Source organism: Ochotona curzoniae, unplaced genomic scaffold, assembly GCF_017591425.1.
Source record: "Ochotona curzoniae isolate NIBS_2020 unplaced genomic scaffold, NIBS_Ocur_1.0 scaffold_4701, whole genome shotgun sequence".
NCBI classification, from domain to species: domain Eukaryota; kingdom Metazoa; phylum Chordata; class Mammalia; order Lagomorpha; family Ochotonidae; genus Ochotona; species Ochotona curzoniae.
This window is the reverse complement of record NW_024467122.1, coordinates 25,766,539-25,775,243: the sequence shown is the minus strand read 5'-3', so window position 1 is coordinate 25,775,243 and position 8,705 is coordinate 25,766,539. Positions and strand designations below refer to the sequence as shown.

Here is an 8,705-nt window from a genome sequence, read left to right as displayed (position 1 = left end):
TCTGTTAAATATATATCTGTTATATATATATATATATATATATATATATATATAATCCGGTATAGATTTGTACTATATTCTATATTGTTAAATTATTCCAAGGTATGAGATATTTCTATGTGCTCTTCTGGCTTGTTTTACAGAATATTTCCAGGTTAAGGCATGTTGAAGAAGTGATGGGAAGTCATGAAAGGTTTGAGAGAAATACATCTTGTGTGATTTGTGTGTGATGTAATTGATCATTGTCCTTAAAATTGCCTACAGCATTTTCTAAATGTTTATCATTGATATTATTGCTTTTTCTAATGTACAATTTAGAATTTAGGTTAATTGTAAACCTGTGCTTTTGTTTCAAATTTATAGCAGACATCAAACCTTTGGGCAAATGTTTTCTAGAACTTTTATTTGATACTTTTTACTTGATAATGTTATTACTATATATAGTTAATCTGGTGTTTCCAGCTTGTTTCTTCACTTTCTCTCTCTCTCTCTCTCTCTCTGTTTCTCCCCCCCCCCCCCCGATGCTGAGGACTCAGGCTGCACAGTTTCATCTCTAGACCTTAAAGGGATGTCTAACTTATTAGACCAAGAAGCCTAGCTCAGTCGGTAGAGCATGAGACTCTTAATCTCAGGGTCCTGGGTTTGAGCCCCACGTTGGGCGCCAAATTGTCCTGTCCAGCAGGACAGTCAACGGGGGTTGCAACCACCTAGGAGAGATTGGGGGACAAGAGACACGAAGAATGGACAGCAAGACAGGATGTCTGATCAAGCTGTCAGTTTATTGATTTTAGTTGAGGGTTTTTATATTCTTCAGTAACTAAGTCTCAGGGAGGAAAGGAGAAACTAGGACACAAGCCATGGTCTCCAGACCAATTGTTTTTGAGCAACTACAATATCCACAATAGTAACCAGCATATCAGCAATAGCATAGGTAATCAGTAACAAAAGGTCGGCAGGTACAGCATAAATCACATTCTAAAACAGTTGCTAGAAACAATTGAAGCAAAGCGTGTGATTAGTTTCATAACTTCTTTCCCAAGCATCTATCCAGCCGGGGATTTTCCACTGGTCCATAGTTCTATATTCAAAATGGCTTCAGTGTGGCTATAGTACATGGCTCCTGACACAAAGTATTCCTGGGTCCGAACCATAGTGGGCCACAAGCTAGAAAACCCTTTATTCTGTCCAGCTCCTGAAGTGTTCATCAGTATGGACAACTGGCCGGGGGGCAGCAATATCACAGGTAAAGCTCTATATTCCATCCAGAGACGCCATCTGCTCTGTACCAGTCTCCTTTTCAGGCTAGCTCTCCTCTCTGGCCAGACAGGTAATGGGAGTCAATGGGATGTCTCTCCACAAAGTGTCACACCTCCTTTATGATGTCTCTTCCAGTACCCCACGGAGAGAAGCAGATGCTCCTGGACTTCACATAACACCTGGGCAGGCCTTAACAGCCACCTAATTATCAAACCCCTCCTGTCAATGTCTGGATTTGGATGACTACAGAACTTTCCTGGGTGCATCCAGACTTAAAATTCCAGCACCCATGTATATAAGATCTCAGAAATAGTTTTTGCTAACTGCCACTGTAGCCACGAAGGACACTGTCCTTACCATAAGCCCCCTACCTTGCCCCCTGCTCAGTTCAGAAAGGCCAGAACAATCACCCTAGCTCCTGCTAGCAGCCAGAGTTGACCTGAGTCAAGAGAGGGAAAGAGCACAGGAACAGAAGCAGGCTGACTACCTCCACCAGAACATAGACATATGATCAGAAACTTTTCTCTTTCCCACAGCTATACATGTTGTCTTATTGCTTCTTTTTATATCCTGTTTATTTTTCAAGGTCTCACTAGACAGTCTTGACTAATATTTATGCATGTTCTAGCCTAAGCCTCCCCGCTAATTCCATACAACAAAACCCGGGATATTGGGACTGAGTAGAACTGACCCCAGTTCCCTGCCAAAGACAAATGGACACTCGAGTGGCCGGAAGGTATGGAAGGTCAGCATCCACCATGATGATCCATCTGCTACCACAGAGGCACCCCCGAGAAACTCCTCACCAAAACAAGCCCACAGAGACTATGTATTCCAGCAAGCTTCAGGAAGAATTCAAGCCATCTCTCAAAAAGACTGTTGGTAACTAAACCCTTCCTCCACTCCTGTATCATCCACTCAAATCTAAAAAAAAAAAAAAAAAAAAAAAAACAACAACAAAAAAGTCACTTTTTTTTCTATCCAAACTGCTAACCAGTTTTTTTTTGCAGGGCTAGGAGTATCACTCCATCTCCCATTCCTCCCACCAGGTTGCAACCACCGACAAGAGAACATTGTACCCAAACTAAACTTGAAGAAGCCAAGGAGGAGGACGACATCCCTGTTGGTTTATTATAACAAAAGTGAGGAATGTGAGGAGTGATTCAAACATCCCATCTCAGACGCTGTGCCATTCCCTGCTTTTCTTTCCCCATAACTCACAAAATTCACACCATTCTGGTTACCCACCGATTAGATGTAACATGATGCCTTACCTGAGAATCCTGTTCCTCAATCTCTCTGGCCTCTGCTCCTAGTCTCACCCACCTACCTGTGGCTCAGATAATTTCAGTCACCAGTCCCTGGGGCCAGCACACAGCCCATACAGCCTCTCCCTTCTCCTGTCCCCCTTTCCCTGCCCTTCTTACCTGGCTCCTCCCCATCCTCCTGCATCTTGTCCCAGTCCCCAACCTGCCAGGCTAACAGAAAAAAGAAACCAGATGAGGCAACAATTTTTATATCAAATACTATAGACGAGCCATACATCAGAAAGAGTTTTAGGAAACCAGCAAAATCACCCTAAGATTAGCAGCAAAAAAGAAATAATCAAAAGCAAGAGAGGAAATAAGCCAAATAGAGGCTGAAAAAACAACATGTAAGATCAAGAAATCAAAGAACTGCTTCAAATTGATCCCCCACTAGTCCAACTGATCAAAAAAGGAAGAGAAAACATGAATCTATAAAATCAGACAGAAAAAGAAGTAGAATAATGGATATTATGGACATAAATAGAAATTGAATAATCAGGAACAAACAACCATACACAAACAAATCAGAAGGGCTAGATGCATAATCCACCAAAATTGAATCAAGAAGCAATTAATAATCTAACTAACCTTATGAGCAGATGAACATTAAATCAGTAATTCAATCACTTTCAACAAAGAAAAGCCCTGAACTGGATGACTTCACTGTGGAATTTTAATAATGTTTCAGGAAGAATTACCCCAATCTTGTAAAAACTATTCAAAACAATAAAAAGGAAGGAAATCACTCTATGAAGCCAATATTACCTTGATACTAAAGACAGAGATATAACAATAAAGAGAATTACTGATCAAAATGCCTGATGGCCATAGACACAAAAGTCCTCAAGAAAACACTAGGCAACAGGTTCCAACAATACAACATGAAGATCATTCACCCAGTCCAGGTGGGATTTACCCCAGGAATTCAGGGACAGCTTAACATACATAAATGAATAAATATGATACATCACATCAAAAAATTTAAGAATAAAAAAGTATGATATAAGAAATATGATCATCTCAATGTATGCAGAGAAGACAAATGATAAAACCCAATACCTAAAGAAGATAGGCATAGAAATAACATTCTACACTACAAGCAAAGCAATAGACCAAAAAAAAAAAAAAAGTCCCATCCTACTGGAAGCTTTTCATTAAGACCAGGAACTAGAGAAGGATGTCCACTTCCACAACATGGCATTGGAAGTCCTTGCCAGTGCTATTTGGCAAGAAAAAACAGTTAAAGGTATTCAAATCAGAAAGGAGGAATCAAAATTATCCCTGCTCACAGATGGTATAATTGTATACAAAGAACAACCAGACAATTCAATCAAGATGATACTGGAACTCATAAGAAAGGCTGGCAATGTAGCAGTATACAAAATCAGTGAACATAAACCAATGTCCCTTGTATACACAAATAGCTTCATGGTTTTGAAGAAAAAACCTTGCAAGTACAATCCCCTTTATAAAAGCAGAGAAGAATCTCAAAAACTTTGAAATAAACCTGACTGAATTGTGGAAGTCCTCAGTGATGAAAATTATAAAGCATTTAAAAAAATGGGAGAATACATTAAAAGATGGGGAAAAAATTGCCATGTTTCTCATCCAGGAGAATCAGCAGCACCCTAACATCCTCATTACCAGAAGTAATATGCAGATTTAATGCAATCCGCATCAACATCCCAACAACATTCTTTTCAGAAATAGAAAATATAATACAAAAGTTCGTCTGGAAACACAACAGACCACAAACTGCACAAACTGCCAAAGCTATCCTGAGGAGTAAAAATCAGCTGGAGGTATCAGAATTCCAGACCTCAAGACATACCACTACAGGACAGTGGTCATCAAAGCAGTGTACCTTTTGAGGTGAGCACACACTGTTTTTTTTTAAGATTTATTTTTACTGTAGTCAGATACACATTGAGGAGAAGAGAAAAGAGGAAGATCTTCCATCCAATGACTGAATCCCCAAGTGGCAGCAAGTCTGGAGCTGAGCTGATCTGAAGCCAGGAGCCCACAGCTTCTTCTTTTAAGATACAGTTCCATAGGCTACTGGCATTTCCCTTATCCCAGCCCCAATTCCCCACCCCCCATCCTAGTTCCCCTATATCATTACTAAAGTATAGTTCTTCATACACAATCATACGTCCATCACTGTGGGCCTGGACAATGGCAGAGAGTCCAGCATCCTATTGTCAAGATATAGTAAACAGTTTCATTGTAAGTTCATCTTTGTCTGGAAGTAGAAATGCATTGAAACAGAATGTGGCAACTTAGCAATTCTGAGATCCTCTATAAAACACCTGCCCCAACATTACTTTTTAAGTGAATCAAGACAGTCTCAATTTGAATAGTAATCACAATAACAAACATGCACTGAGTGCTTACTAACTTGTTTTCTGTGCTTTTTATGATTTGAGCACATGGTATTCAGCATAATAATTAGATTAGATAGTTACAGAATTATTACTATCATTGTTACTAGATAGTAACTAACAATAATTAACTGCATAATTATAGGAGCTATATGTTCTGATATTAAAGCTGGTATTTGTTTTCTGAATAATGTTGACAAATCACTTTAAGCAAATAAATCTGAGTGCCTTTAAAGTTCATGGTAAATAGAATTAAAATAATGGCTTGTGTGAGAACAAACACTTTTTGAAATGCATGCACATACCTACTATGTGTTTTTGGATGGCAATTTTTCTATTATATAGATTTTCTGTGAATTCTTGTTTCTACATATGCATCCCATGTGTTTCATGGAATTTCAAGACTTCTATGATACGCACTTGCACATATTTTGTGTATTGAATTTTGGTGTGGCAGTGAAAAAAAATTGAAATCAATGGCAAGAGAAATCATTGCTTAATTGATCCTTAGAATTGATCCTTCAAATTCCAAAAAAGAATAAACAAACTAGAAACAAGACATAGAATAAATGAAACACACAATGCAATTACTTTTGGAATTTATGGCAGGTTAAAATGCCCTTTGCTGGAGAAAAGTGTACTGTTAAAATTGTAAAACAACATCTTAGAAAATATGATTGAGGTTTTTTGTTTCCTAATTTTATTATTTCCCAACCGTGTGTCCCTGCACGGATGCCTGAAACTCTCCTTGTATTAGTTTCCTATTGTAAACATAATACTATTGAATTAATAAACTATAGTGAAGATTAAATGAGCTAATTAAGTATAGAATTATTAAGGAATGCTGGCACCAACTATCACCATACCACCTGAGTTATCTATTCTTGTTATTTAAAAAATACTCACTGGTTTTTGATTTAGCATCTTTATTTACATTGAGATTCAGTTCATCCTAATATTAAACTATGAAGGACTTAGAGGCATAGGGAAGGGTTTATTTAAGCTTGGTTCCTGAACAGGTGGCATTGCCTACCTTATGAAAAGTGTATTTTTATTCAGTTAAGGAGAGCACCTAAGCTGCTGAAGAGTAGTGTTTAAGAGTGTGTGCTTACCTGAAAAAGGAGCCATTGTGGTACACTCTCTCTTATGGAAGATGGTGGTAAAATTCCATTGGCTCAAAACAGATGTTTTCAAGAGATGGGACTTATGTTCATAACTTCAGTCTTTCATCGTCATGCTGAAATGCTGAAAGAATGGTGCTCACTGAAGTTGATTCATACACCCTTGTCATCTGATATGAAATGGAGAAAGAAGGATGTTCTTTTTTTTTTTTCCCTAGAGAAGAAAAAAGAATCTAAGTGATATCATTATGATATGACAAAAAGCAATGACATTTTTCAGGTAGTTAAGACGTGTTCTTGGGAAGGAAAAAAATGCGGGCTCCACACTGAACATCCTCAGGGAAAGATGAAAGAATAAAATGCCTTAGAGTTTGAGAGGCACAGCTGGATAATGCAGAGATAGATCATTTACGCCGGAACATGGGGTGAGAGCTGGAAAGGTTTTGCACCTGTGCTTGACTAGTGGCTGAATTTAGAACAAGTTTTCTGCAGGGCAGAAATTTCTGTGGAAACATAAGTTTTTCAGTATCCAGCACAGAAAGAATAAAATAACTTGTAGATTTATGAGAATAGATTTTTTCCCCAGAGTTTTGACCTGCACTGGAAATAAGTCATACAAAAGCAAAACTCAAACTTGCTTTCAGGAGAAGCTCGGTGTCAGAGAAATTAGAACCAAAAGCAACGTGTAAAAGGTCTAATAATAATCAAACATAGAAGAAGCCAGTACAGGTAAAACAATATTAAATAAAACAAAACAATGTATGAATGGGTGGCTGTACTAGGGTTTATGGCTCACATTTTTGGTTGCACATTTTTAGTAAAGTTAGCAACTGGAAGATTAGTTGACTCCATTGCAGTCTCGGCAAAAACAGTGGGAATATTAAGAGTGTAAGCTTCAAATTGCTGCATATAAAAGTAAAGCTTGGTAGGATTCAGGGGTCCACTGGGGGCCATCGACATTACTATTTGCTCTTGCACTGTAATCAACCAAGATACTCCATTAAAACCAATGTGGGGCTATATTTCACATGTTATAAGGACATCAGCAAGGCTGGCAGGGGCTCAATACTAACTTCAGTAGGAATTATGAGAAATTAATGTCAAATTGTCCTGAACAGTGAGTAGCAAATCAATATTAGTTTGAGTCACTTGAATGGTATGCGATTCTATTTTTTTTTTAATTTAAGAACTTAGAAAGTTACAGTTGTCTCTACTGATGGTGAACAAATTTCCATAATTTAGAAAAGTTCGGTGGAATTAGAGTTTTGCAGAAGATGAAGAGAAAGTCTGTAACAATGGACCTTCTGCAATGCTCTGTCTGCAATAAGACACACTGATTTAGCTGTTGTAATTGCGATGAACCAAAAGTTGTTTTTCAGGGTGGATCCCACTGTTCATTATAGGATGGGATTAACACTTTTCCTAACACACAGTGAATTATGAAATATGCCAGGAAAGTACTGCGTCTAGTATTCTGAAGTAATTATGGCACATTTGATCTTGATCATTTTGAGCTTGTACGCATTTTAAAAGTGAAATATAAGGTAAATAAATATAAGGTAAAGGTAGATATAACCCATCTGGGCTTATAAAGTAAAACCAAACTAGAACTTCTCAGAAGTCTGTGGAGTGATTGTGTTCTCCGAGGTATTTTTCTACAGCATAATAGGAAACTTTTCTTTACTTTCACTAGCTCTTAGTTTGGTTTCATGGACCACTGGATAAAAAAGTACATAATACATCCTGTAAAATTTGAATTTCTATGGATAAAGGATCACAGAAACAGCAGCCTAGGAGTAATTCCGCTCATCAACACAAGGGCAAGATCAATGGACTGATTCTGCATGCACAAATGGTGTAAGTTAGAGTTTTAAAGCATAGACAGATTCAGGCAAAATATATTTCTTAGGAAGCCTAGACATATGCAAAGAACTTTTTGAAGATGACGCATCCAAAAATTTAACCCATACAAAGCCGACTTTTTGAGACTACTCTTCAAAGTAGTTCCTTTCGTTTCTGTAAATAGCAACCTTGCACAATTTGCTTTAGTCAGAAGTGTGGCTTTCATTTGCCAAAACTTTTGTTTTGTATCTCAGTTCATTTGCAAATCTTATCAGATTTCTTGTAGAAGTTATTCAAATTTTTATGACATTCTATCTCCCTCACAAACACCCCCTCCCACCCCGCGTACGACACAGCCATCTCATGCCTGAGTTGTTCTGACACATTTCTATCTTGTGTCCCTTGTTCAAGCCTGCACATAAAACTATTCATTTAGGTATTTTGCCAATACCACTACTCCTTCACAGGTCATACACTAGTATGCTAATTTTCTACTTCCTTAAACTCAAGTCTAGCCACACGCCTTGTCTTGTCAATAAAACGTACCAGAATGTATATGTAGATTTTCAAAACAGTAGCTTTAGGAAGCAGCGTGACTTATGGAGCTGCCATAACTTATTGACTAAGGTTTCTAGTATGATTAGTGTTCTCCACGTACATTTGTAGGAGTAGAGGAAAATAGAGTTTCTTTTACTGAACCATGGGAATTTCCGGGCTAGCAAACAATTTAACTTAACCAAGCTTATTTTAATCTGTAAAAGGTCTTTTACGGAAGTGTGTACCCATTTCCATGGCTT

The 8,705-nt window shown here is 37.9% G+C and overlaps 1 non-coding gene across 1 annotated transcript; it reads left to right on the top strand.

Annotated features, from left to right (window-relative positions):
* The first annotated feature begins 592 nt into the window (after positions 1–592).
* Positions 593–661, top strand: TRNAK-CUU. The gene has a single exon. It is a non-coding gene; the product is annotated as a tRNA-Lys (tRNA).
* Positions 662–8,705: the final 8,044 nt, after the last annotated feature.